The sequence below is a fragment of the Hordeum vulgare genome, chromosome 4H (assembly GCF_904849725.1).
Source record: "Hordeum vulgare subsp. vulgare chromosome 4H, MorexV3_pseudomolecules_assembly, whole genome shotgun sequence".
NCBI lineage: Eukaryota > Viridiplantae > Streptophyta > Magnoliopsida > Poales > Poaceae > Hordeum > Hordeum vulgare.
In genome coordinates, this window is record NC_058521.1 from 36,699,424 (window position 1) to 36,712,057 (window position 12,634).

General features: G+C 47.1%; 1 pseudogene; it reads right to left on the minus strand.

Moving 5' to 3' along the window:
• Positions 1–1,238: 1,238 nt before the first annotated feature.
• LOC123451124 lies at positions 1,239–11,806 on the minus strand (annotated as a pseudogene).
• Between the last annotated feature and the right edge of the window lie 828 nt (positions 11,807–12,634).

The following is a 12,634-nucleotide window of genomic DNA, read 5'->3' on the forward strand; positions in this document are numbered from 1 at the left end:
GCTGCCCATGCTCATAAAGCTCTACATTTACCGAAACTAGCTGAACGGCGCCATCTGGAAGGAGCTCGGGAGCCTGCAGAGCAATGTGGAGATCGACCTGTCAGAGAACAAGCTGACAGGAGTTCATCAACACCCTGACCGGCGCAATTCCGATGGAGTTTCAGAACCTTACCTACTTGGAGTACCTGCAGTTGTTCGACGACCAAATCCATGGTGGCATACCTCTTTTGCTGGGGCGAGAAAGCTCAGCCACTTCTGTCTGCCCCGAGCCTCCTACGGTGGAGGGAGCGACAAGGAGGACATGTCATCGCCGCACGCGAACAAGAGACGTAGCGGGAGGAAGAAGAAACGTTTTTTGGGGTGAAAGAGGGGAGATTCAGGAGGCAGGCAAGGGGGTAGGGGAGCTACGCGAGGCAGGAAGGAGCTGCGGAGGCGGCGGATGCATCGGCGAAGGAGGACGCGCGGGAGAGCAGGGGAGCAGCCGGGGTAGCTGAACAGGGGAGATCCAACGTCTGTGCTTGTGTATCTGAGCGGCGGCTTGTCGATTGGAGACGATGAGGAGTGCGGGTCGTGTCGGCGGTTTGGGGAGGGGTTTTGTGAAAAACGCCAATGCGACAAGAATTCCGGGACAGAGGGAGTATATGTTTATATATATGACACGTATATGTTTATATATATGCTAGCATTTGGTTTCACGCTCATGCTGGCACCTATGCGTACACGAAAACGCATCACAAATACCAACTTGTTGATCACAACTCGGGATATGGTGTGGGAAAACAACCCAACACCTATCCAAACACCTTTGGATTACCCCAACATATACATGTATTCAGCACAAACTCAATATATTAGACATCATAAGTGATACTCCCTCCGTTCCTAAATATAAGTCTTTTTAGAGGTTTTACTATTAGACTACATACGGATGTATATAGACATACTTTAAAGCATACATTCAATCATTTTGTTTCGTATGTAGACCACTAGTAAAATCGCTTAAAAGACTTATATTTAGGAATGGAGGGAGTAGTTTACATGAGACAATTGGGTATTACATGGTGGTATCCATCCACATCAACAAATATCATATTCAGGTTGTAGTAAATCGTGAATACGATGCACATAAATAAAAGCACACCATGTGCTTTAGTACTTGGAATGGAAGTTTTACAGACAGGAAAGTAACCAAGAATGCACAGCACTCCATATGCTCGCTCGTACCTTGTATTCTCCTCGAAACATACCTGTAACAGAGTAAGACAATCCCATAGAGCACATCTTCTGAACCAAACCACAAATTACAATACGTATGTATCTCTGGACATGTCTCACGGATAGACCTCAATGACGCATCGAGCTCCCAGTTTCTTCACAATCTTGTAGTCACTGAATCCCGCCTTGGTGAATAGCTCGCTCCAGTCGGTTTCATCCCGCTGCCTGCCATTGGTCGACACCATCATGGCTACGTCCACCAGGAGCTCTGCTTCGTGCGTTGGTCCCGAAGAAGAGTCTACAACAACTATGTCAATCACAATCACTTTCCCTCCCTCTTCCCGCCAAGGGATGGCCTTCTTGCATTGAGTAAGGATCTTCACGCAGTCATCGTCACTCCAGTGGTGCAACACAAGCTATAAAAGGAAATTTCAATAACGAAGTGGGTGGCATATAAAATGTACAAGGTATGGATTTCACATTGTCAGTTTGCTATAAGTAGGTTGTACCTTGATCAACACAGCCTGAGCAGGTGGGACGGACTTGAACATGTCACCGGCCACGTAGTTAACCACGCCGTCCGCCGGGACTACACTTTCGATCACCCGCGGATAGTCAAGCACGGCACACTTGATTTGCGGGAAGGCCTCCACGATGGCCCTCGCCGTCGTGCCGTCGCCGCCACAACAGTCGGTCAGGGACTCGAGCCCCTGGAAGACGGCGCCGCACTCCCGCAAGACCGTGAGGAACCCGGAATTGTCATGGGACGCCAGGGCTTCATTGAACAGGGCGTGGATTTCGGGTCTTGTTCTGCCATGCTCTCGCCGAAGAGGGGCGCGCCATGGAGATCCTCGAACGGCGACGACGTGACGTCCTTCTTGAACCAGTCGGAGAGAGGGGGGTCAGAGGGGCGGCCGCCCCGGGCGCCCGAGTCGATTGGGGCCCTAGTAGGAAATATGCCCTAGAGGTAATAATAAAATGGTTATTATCATATTTCCTTGTTCATGATAATCGTCTATTGTTCATGCTATAATTGTATTAACAGGAAATAGTAATACGTGTGTGAATAAATAGATCACAATGTGTCCCTAGCAAGCCTCTAGTTGGTTAGCTCGTTGATCAATAGGTGATCATGGTTTCCTGATCATGGGCATTAGATGTCATTGATAACGGGATCACATCATTGGAAGAATGATGTGATGGACAAGACCCAATCCTAAGCATAGCACTATATCGTATTGTTCGTATGCTAAAGCTTTTCTAATGTCAAGTGTCTTTTCCTTCGACCGTGAGATTGTGCAACTCCCGGATACCGTAGGAGTGCTTTGGGTGTATCAAACGTCACAACGTAACTGGGTGACTATAAAGGTGCACTACGGGTACCTCTGAAAGTGTCTGTTGGGTTGGTACGAATCGAGATCGGGATTTGTCACTCGCGTGACGGAGAGGTATCTCTGGGCCCACTCAGTAGAACATCATCATGAGCTCAATGTGACTAAGGAGTTAGTCACACGATGACGTGCTACGAAACGAGTAAAGAGACTTACCGGTAATGAGATTGAACAAGGTATAGGTATACCGACGATCGAATCTCGGGCAAGTTCTATACCGACAGACAAAGGGAATTATATACGGGATTGATTGAATCCTTGACATCGTGGTTCATCCCATGAGATCATCGTGGAGCCAGTGGGAGCCACCATGGGTATCCATACCCCGCTGATGGTTATTGGCCGGAGAGGTGTCTCGGTCATGTCTCCCTCTCTCCCGAACCCGTAGGGTCTACACACTTAAGGTTCGATGACGCTAGGGTTATAGGGAATTGTTATACGAGGTTACCGAAAGTTGTTCGGAGTCCCGGATGAGATCTCGGACGCCACGAGGAGCTCCGGAGGTAAAAATTGATATATAGGATGGATGGTTTTGGACACCGGAAATGTTTCGGGCGTCACCGGTAATGTACCGGGACCACCGGAAATGGTCCCGGGGGTCCACCGGGAGGGGCCACCAGCCCCAAGAGGTAGCATGGGCCAAAAGAGGGAGGGCAACCAACCCAAAGTGGGCTGGTGCGCCTCCCACAAGGAGGCCCAAGGCGCAGGAGGTGGAGAGGGGGGGAAACCCTAGGCGCTGGTGGGCCTAAGGCCCACCTAGGGGTGCGCCACCCCCTCCCCCTGCCCTGGCCGCCGCACCTCCCATCTGGGGGGGCTGCCGCACCACCTAGGGTGGGAACCCTAGGGGTGGCACACCCCCCTCCCCTCCTCCTATATATAGTGGGGTTTTTGGGGCTGTTTTACACACAATTTTCCATCTCCCTCGGCGCAGCCCTGCCCTCCTTCTTCCTCCTCTCCCATGGTGCTTGGCGAAGCCCTGCCGGGAGACCTCGTCTCTCCATCGACACCACACCGTCGTGCTGTCGGAGATCTTCCCCAACCTCTCCCTCCTCCTTGCTGGATCAAGGTACGGGAGACGTCACCGGGCTGCATGTGTGTTGAACGCGGAGGTGCCGTGGTTCGGCACTAGTAGTAGTGATAGTAGTAGTTGGCGTGACGACTTCACGGAGACACGATGATGGAGATTATGGTGTCATGCCGGTGACAATGATGATCATGCGATGCCTGAAGATGGAGATCGAAAGAGCAAAGATGATAATGGCCATATCATGTCACTATATGATTGCATTGTGATGTTTATCATGTTTTTCATCTTATTGCTTCGAACGACGGCAGCATAATAAGATATCCCTCTTAAAATTTCGAGAACGTATTCCCCTAAGTGTGCACCGTTGCGAAGGATCGTTGTCTCGAAGTACCACGTGATGATCGGGTGTGATATATTCTAACGTTCACATACAACGGGTGTAAGCCAGATTTACACACGCGAAACACCTAGGTTGACTCGACGAGCTTAGCATGTACAGACATGACCTCGAATACAAGAGACCGAAAGGTCGAACATGAGTCGTATGGTTGAATACGATCAGCATGAAGTTGCTCACCATGGTGACTAGTCCGTCTCACGTGATGATCGGACACGGGTTAGTCAACATGGATCATGTATCACTTAGATGACTAGAGGGATGTCGATTTAAGTGGGAGTTCATACTTAATTTGATTAAATGAACTTAATTGTCATGAACTTAGTCTAAAAGTTGTCTTTATAAATATTGTAGATGGCCAACGTCAACCTCAATTTCAACGCATTCCTAGAGAAAAACAAGCTGAAAGATGATGGTAGCAACTATGCGGACTGGGTTCGCAACTTGAAGCTCATCCTTGAAGCAACTAAAAAGGCTTATGTCCTTGATGCGTCGCTAGGTGACCCTCCCGCTCCTGCAGCAGCCCAGGACATTCTGAACGTCTGGCAAACGCGGAGTGATGACTACTCTCTGGTTAGGTGTGGCATGTTATACAGTTTGGAAACGGGGCTCCAAAGGCGTTTTGAGCAACACGGTGCATATGAGATGTTCCAAGAGCTGAAACTAGTTTTTCAAGCTCATGCCCGTGTCGAGAGATATGAAGTCTCCGACAAGTTCTTTAGCTGTAAGATGGAGGAGAATAGTTCTGTCAGTGAGCACATACTCAAAATGTCTGGGTTACACGGTCGTCTGACTTCACTTGGAGTCGAACTTCCGGATGATGCTATAATTGACAGAATCCTCCAGTCTCTCCCACCAAGCTACAAAGGTTTTGTGCTGAACTACAACATGCAAGGGATGGAGAAGACCATTCCCGAGTTGTACTCGATGCTCAAGTCTGCATAAGTAGAAATCAAGAAAGAGCATCAAGTGTTGATGGTCAACAAGACCACTAGTTTCAAGAAGGGCAAGGGTAAGACGAACTTCAAGGAAGACGGCAAAGCCGTTGCCGCGCCCGGTAAGCCAGATGCCGGGAAGAAGAAAAAGAATGGATCCAAGCCTGAGACTGAGTGCTTCTATTGAAAGGGAAAAGGTCACTGGAAGCGGAACTGTCCCAAATACTTAGCGGACAAGAAGGCCGGCAACGTTAAAGGTATATGTGATATACATGTTATTGATGTGTACCTTACGAGCGCTCGTAGTAGCTCCTGGGTATTTGATACCCGTGTTGTTGCTCACATTTGCAACTCAAAGCAGGAACTATGGAATAAGCGGAGACTGGCCAAGGACGAGGTGACGATGCGCGTCGGGAATGGCTCCAAGGTCGATGTGATCGCCGTCGGCACGCTACCTCTACATCTACCGTCGGGATTAGTTTTAAACCTTAATAATTGTTATTTAGTACCAGCTTTGAGCATGAATATTGTATCAGGGTCTTGCTTAATGCAAGACGGCTACTCATTTAAGTCAGAGAATAATGGTTGTTCTCTTTATATGAGTGATATGTTTTATGGTCATGCTCCGCTGGTGAATGGTTTATTCTTGATGAATCTCGATCGTGGTGTTACACATATTCATAGTGTGAGTACCAAAAGATGTAAAGTTGATAATAATAGTCCCACATACTTGTGGCACTGCCGTCTTGGTCATATCGGTGTTAAGCGCATGAAGAAGCTCCATACTGATGGACTATTAGAGTCTCTTGACTTTGAATCATTTGACGCATGCAAACCGGGCCTCATTTGCAAGATGACTAAGACTCCATTCTCAGGAATAATGGAGAGAGCAATCGACTTATTAGAATAATACATATTGATGTGTGTGGTCCAATGAACGTTGAAGCTCGCGGTGGTTATCATTATGTTCTCACTCTCACCGATGATTTGAGTAGGTATGGGTATATCTACTTGATGAAGCACAAATTTGAGACGTTTGAAAAGTTCAAGGAATTTCAAAGTGAGGTCGAGAATCAACGTGATAGAAAAATCAAGTGTCTACGATCTGATCGTGGAGGAGAATATTTGAGTCACGAGTTTGGCACACACCTAAGGAAGTGTGGAATCATTTCACAACTGACGCCGCCTGGCACACCGCAACGCAACGGAGTGTCTGAACGTCGTAACCGCACTTTATTAGATATGATACGATCTATGATGTCTCTTACCGACTTACCGCTATCATTTTGGGGATACGCATTAGAAACTGCAGCATTCACTTTAAATAGGGCACCGTCTAAATCCGTTGAGACGGCACCGTATGAACTATGGTTTGGCAAGAAACCTAAGTTGTCGTTTCTTAAAGTTTGGGGCTGCGATGCTTATGTGAAGAAACTTCAACCAGAAAAGCTCGAACCCAAAGCGGAGAAATGCGTATTCATAGGATACCCTAAGGAAATTATTGGGTATACCTTCTATCTTAGATCCGAAGGTAAAACCTTTGTTGCCAAGAACGGATCCTTTCTAGAGAAAGAGTTTCTCTCGAAAGAAGTAAGTGGGAGGAAAGTAGAACTTGATGAGGTAATTACACCCCCTCTCGAACAGGAAAGTAGCGCAGCGCGGGAAATTGTTCCTGTGGCGCCTGCACCAACTGAAGAGGAAGTTAATGATAATGATCATGAAGCTTCGGATCAAGTTACTACTGAACCGCGAAGGTCCACAAAGGTACGCTCCGCACCAGAGTGGTACGGCAACCCTATGATGGAAATCATATTGTTGGACAACGGTGAACCTTTGAACTATGAAGAAGCAATGGCGGGCCCGGATTCCAACAAATGGCTTGAAGCTATGAAATCCGAGATAGGATCCATGTATGAGAACAAAGCATGGACTTTGGTGGACTTGCCCGATGACCGGCGAGCCATAGAAAATAAATGGATCTTCAAGAAGAAGACTGATGCAAACGGTAATGTAACCGTTCATAAAGCTCGACTTGTCGCAAAGGGTTTTCGACAAATTCAAGGAATTGACTACGAAGAGACTTTCTCCCCTAGCGAAGCTGAAATCAGTCCGAATCATGTTAGCAATTGCCGCCTTTTATGATTATGAAATTTGGCAAATGGACGTCAAAACAGCGTTCCTTAACGAGAACCTTAAGGAAGAGTTGTATATGATGCAACCAGAAGGTTTTGTCGACCCTAAGGGTGCTAACAAAGTGTGCAAGCTCCAGCGCTCCATCTATGGGCTGGTGCAAGCATCTCAGAGTTGGAACATTCGCTTTAATGAGGTGATTAAAGCGTTTGGGTTCATACATGTTTATGGAGAAGCCTGTCTGTACAAGAAAGTGAGTGGGAGCTCTGTAGCTTTCCTCATACTGTATGTGGATGACATATTATTGATGGGGAATAATATAGACATGTTGGAGAGCATAAAGGCCTATTTGAACAAGAGTTTTTCAATGAAGGATATTGGAGAAGCTGCATACATATTAGGCATCAAGATCTATAGAGATAGATCGAGACGCCTCATAGGTCTTTCGCAAAGTACATACCTTGACAAGATACTGAAGAAGTTCAATATGGAAAACTCAAAGAAAGCGTTCTTGCCAGTTTTGCAAGGTATGAGATTGAGTAAGACTCAGTCACCGACCACGGCAACATATAGAGAGAAGATGAGTATTGTCCCCTACGCTTCAGCCGTAGGCTCTCTAATGTATGCCATGCTGTGTACCAGACCTGATATAAACCTTGCCATAATTTTGGTAGGGAGGTACCAAATTGATCCCGGTATGGAACACTGGACAGCGGTCAAGAATATCCTTAAGTACCTGAAGAGGACTAAGGAGATGTTTCTCGTTTATGGAGGTGACGAAGAGCTCGTCGTAAAGGGTTACGTCGACGCTAGCTTCGACACAGATCCAGATGACTCTAAGTCACAGACCGGATATGTATATGTTTTGAATGGTGGGGCAGTGAGCTGGTGCAGCAGCAAGCAAGAAGTCGTGGCAGCATCTACATGTGAAGCGGAGTACATAGCTGCTTCAGAAGCAGCTCATGAAGGAATTTGGATGAAGGAGCTCATCACCGACCTTGGAGTGGTTCCAAGCGCGTCGGGTCCAATGACACTCTTCTGTGATAACACTGGAGCCATTGCCATAGCCAAGGAGCTCAGGTTTCACCGAAAGACGAAGCACATCAAACGCCGCTACAACTCCATCCAGGACCATGTCCGGAGTGGAGTAATAGAGATTTGTAAAGTACATACGGATCTGAATGTTGCACACCCGTTGATTAAACCTCTTCCACGAGCAAAGCATGATCAACACCATAATGCTATGGGTGTTCGATACATCACAATGTAACTAGATTATTGACTCTAGTGCAAGTGGGAGACTGTTGGAAATATGCCCTAGAGGCAATAATAAAATGGTTATTATCATATTTCCTTGTTCATGATAATCGTCTATTGTTAATGCTATAATTGTATTAACAGGAAACAGTAATACATGTGTGAATAAATAGATCACAATGTGTCCCTAGCAAGCCTCTAGTTGGCTAGCTCGTTGATCAATAGATGATCATGGTTTCCTGATCATGGGCATTAGATGTCATTGATAACGGGATCACATCATTGGGAGAATGATGTGATGGACAAGACCCAATCCTAAGCATAGCACTATATCGTATTGTTCGTATGCTAAAGCTTTTCTAATGTCAAGTGTCTTTTCCTTCGACCGTGAGATTGTGCAACTCCCGGATACCGTAGGAGTGCTTTGGGTATATCAAACGTCACAACGTAACTGGGTGACTATAAAGGTGCACTACGGGTACCTCTCAAAGTGTCTGTTGGGTTGGTACGAATCGAGATCGGGATTTGTCACTCCGCATGACGGAGAGGTATCTCTGGGCCCACTCGGTAGAACATCATCATGAGCTCAATGTGACTAAGGAGTTAGTCACACGACGATGTGCTACGAAACGAGTAAAGAGACTTACCGGTAACGAGATTGAACAAGGTATAGGTATACCGACGACCGAATCTCGGGCAAGTTCTATATCGACAGACAAAGGGAATTGTATACGGGATTGATTGAATCCTTGACATCGTGGTTCATCCGATGAGATCATCGTGGAGCAAGTGAGAGCCACCATGGGTATCCAGACCCCGTTGATGGTTATTGGCCGGAGAGGTGTTTCGGTCATGTCTCCCTCTCTCCCGAACCCGTAGGGTCTACACACTTAAGGTTCGATGACGCTAGGGTTATAGGAAATTGTTATACGAGGTTACCGAAAGTTGTTTTGGAGTCCCGGATGAGATCCCGGACGTCACGGGAAGCTCCAGAATGGTCCGGAGGTAAAGATTGACATATAGGATGGATGGTTTTGGACACCGGAAATGTTTCGGGCGTCTCCGGTAATGTACCGGGACCACCGGAAATGGTCCCGAGGGTCCACCGGGAGGGGCCACCAGCCCCAAGAGGTAACATGGGCCAAAAGAGGGAGGGCAACCAGCCCAAAGTGGGCTGGTGCGCCTCCCACAAGGAGGCCCAAGGCGCAGGAGGTTGAGAGAGGGGGAAACCCTAGGCGCTGGTGGGCCTAAGGCCCACCTAGGGGTGTGCCACCCCCTCCCCCTGGCCTGGCCGCCGCACCTCCCATCTGGGGGGGCTTCCGCACCACCTAGGGTGGGAACCCTAGGGGTGGCACCCCCTCCCCTCCTCCTATATATAGTGGGGGTTTTGGGGATGTTTTACACACAGTTTTTCATCTCCCTCGGCGCAGCCCTGCCCTCCTTCTTCCTCCTCTCCCACGGTGCTTGGCGAAGCCCTGCCGGGAGACCTCGTCTCACCATCAACACCATACCGTCGTGCTGCCGGAGATCTTCCCCAACCTCTCCCTCCTCCTTGCTGGATCAAGGTACGGGAGACGTCACCGGGCTGCACGTGTGTTGAACGCGGAGGTGCCGTGGTTCGGGACTAGATCGGAATCACACCGCGATCTGAATCGCCATCAACCGTGTTCTAGCAACGCTTCCGCTTAGCGATCTTCAAAGGTATGAAGATGCACTCACCCCTCTCTCGTTGCTGGTCTCTCCATAGGAAGATCTGAATATGCGTAGGAATTTTTTTGAATTTATGCTACGTTACACAACAGCCCCCACCAGATTCGTACGTAGAGCATAGTCTTCAGCGTGTTTGCAGGTCAAAAAAAAAACAAATCCCACTTGGCCTCGCTCAGGTTCACGTACGTAGGTATCGGACCAATAAGAAATAACTTTACGGGGGGTGGAGGCATTGTGGCCGAAGATCACTATGATGGTTTGGCCAGAACTGTGGAGGCAGGACCGCACCAAGTAAAAAAAGAACAGAACAACCTTTTTGTGAGTTCATGTTTGGATCTAAGGAGGCTGCGTCACCCAATTTGCTGATGGATTCGCGTGAGGCTTGATGGACACTGCCTGCCGGCTTGCTGCCTGCAACTCCAGCAGGAGAGGCGGACATGCCTAATCATCGATTATTACGCGACAATATCCAAAAGCGTGATGCCGATTTTAGTTCAGGTACATATTTTATCGTGATAACCGATACTCCTTCTGATCCATAATAACTGATCTAGTATTATCCAAGGAGTGATCTTTAGGGACAAATTGATACAAATTTTATTGGATTGATCTAGGAACTTTGCGCTAATATCCGATTACCTGATTTTCTTTCAGCACCACCATCTGATCTGGAACAGTGTGCTTGATGGTGGTAAGAGAAAACATATACATCACTTGATAGAATCAAAGAATGGATCCATTATTGATTACTTGTATAAGAGAACAAGCACTTCAGCCACGTAGTCAGTACGGAGGTACAAACTAATCAATCTAGAAGAGGAGAATCTTGCAGAAGACAATATTGAAATCAACACAATTGATGAAAATGTGAGTGACCATGATCTCGTATTCAATTCATCTCCTACATAACCTGTTAGTATAGACGAGAAATTTGTTTTTACTATGGATATTTAATTATTTATTAACTAAAAAATTAGGATATGTAATTGATATCTTTACTATATTAATATATTTCCTTTGTTAAAAAAGTTAGGGTAATATTAATAACAGTTAAGGGATATTTTATATATAATATATGCATTGAATTATATTTCTGTATTTATATTAAAGGGCCCATGTTCTTGCGTCGTCCCGGGCCCCCGAATTCTCAGGACCGCCTGATCGCGGCCTCAAGGCAGTGCCTGGAGGTTGAGGCGAGCACGGCTGACGTTTGGCTCGGGTGGCCGTCTATGGCGACGCCATCAAGCAGGAGCCATGACAGCGGGGTCTGGCGGTAGGTGACCACGTCAGCGGCGTTGTCGGTGGCGAAGACGCCAGACGTTGCATGCCAGCAGCCGCATGATGCGACGGAGGTAAGGCAGCTTGGCGGGTGGAAGGGACAGCGCGGCGACCAGGTCGGGCAGCGACGCTGCGCCACCCAGGCTATGGATGGCGGTCGGGACGCCGAGCTTGACGACGCACTGGAATGCCATGGAGGTCATGTAGTAGAGGCTGTGGCGCCAAAGGTCCGTCTGCCCCTGCAGAAGCCCCGCCTATGTGTGGAAACGGCCAATTGCTGAGCCTGGGTCGCCATTGCTACCTTGATCACTCTCCCTCTAGCTATGCGACGTCTTTTTATGCTAATTCACTCAAGCAGTGTGCATCCATCCATCAAGTGCTATTGAGCGGCACACATATATATATATATATATAGCTACTCGCGTGGGTGCAAGTTGAGCAAGCCATTGGGCAAATATAGGTTCGATCAAGATTTGCTTTTCTGGAGTACCAAAAGCAAGGGCATGGCGCTATTACGCGTGTCCGGCGCGTGGAAATTAAAAACAGTAAGACATTGTTTGATACTAGGGTTTTTGAGGAGATTGGTGAGGATAATCCCCACAGGGATTTGGTGAAACTCCAACCTTCACCCAATCCCTTTAAATCCCTATTTATTCTTAATACACTAGGTAGGGGTAGTGTATTGGGTATTAAGAAAAATGCACTAGAATTTGGGAATTTATGGATAAATGTGGGGATGAAATATGTCAAATACACTAAAACCAAATGGTGTTATGGGATATATGGGGATTTAGAGGTTTGATCGGGATAATCCTCACTAATTCCCTAAAATACACTAGTACCAAACAAGGTCTAAAGAGACGCATCTTGCCAGTCCCCTGATCCATTGACATTGCTGCATGGTAGTGACAGGCGTATTGTTAAAGCGGATATACGTTAAAATACAAGTTGAAGTGGATAATTACATTCTATATATGGTTCTATATACATAGTTGTGTAAGCGTGCACGCCATGACGATATCATAAACAACACACATTTGCCCAATTGGCAAAGGTCATGCAAACCAGGGTTTCTCAAAGCCTAGGCTAAAACTAACTAACTAAATATAAGAGTCAATTACACGTAGGATTCGATCTAGAGCCCTAAAATGTATCCCTAAGGCAATCACCAACTAGGCTAGCTCCCTTATGTGATACTCCTTATATTTAGGAACGGAGGGAGTAACAAACAAGTTACATGCTAATTATATCTTCTATTATGATAAAACTGAAAAACAAAATAGGACCAATAACA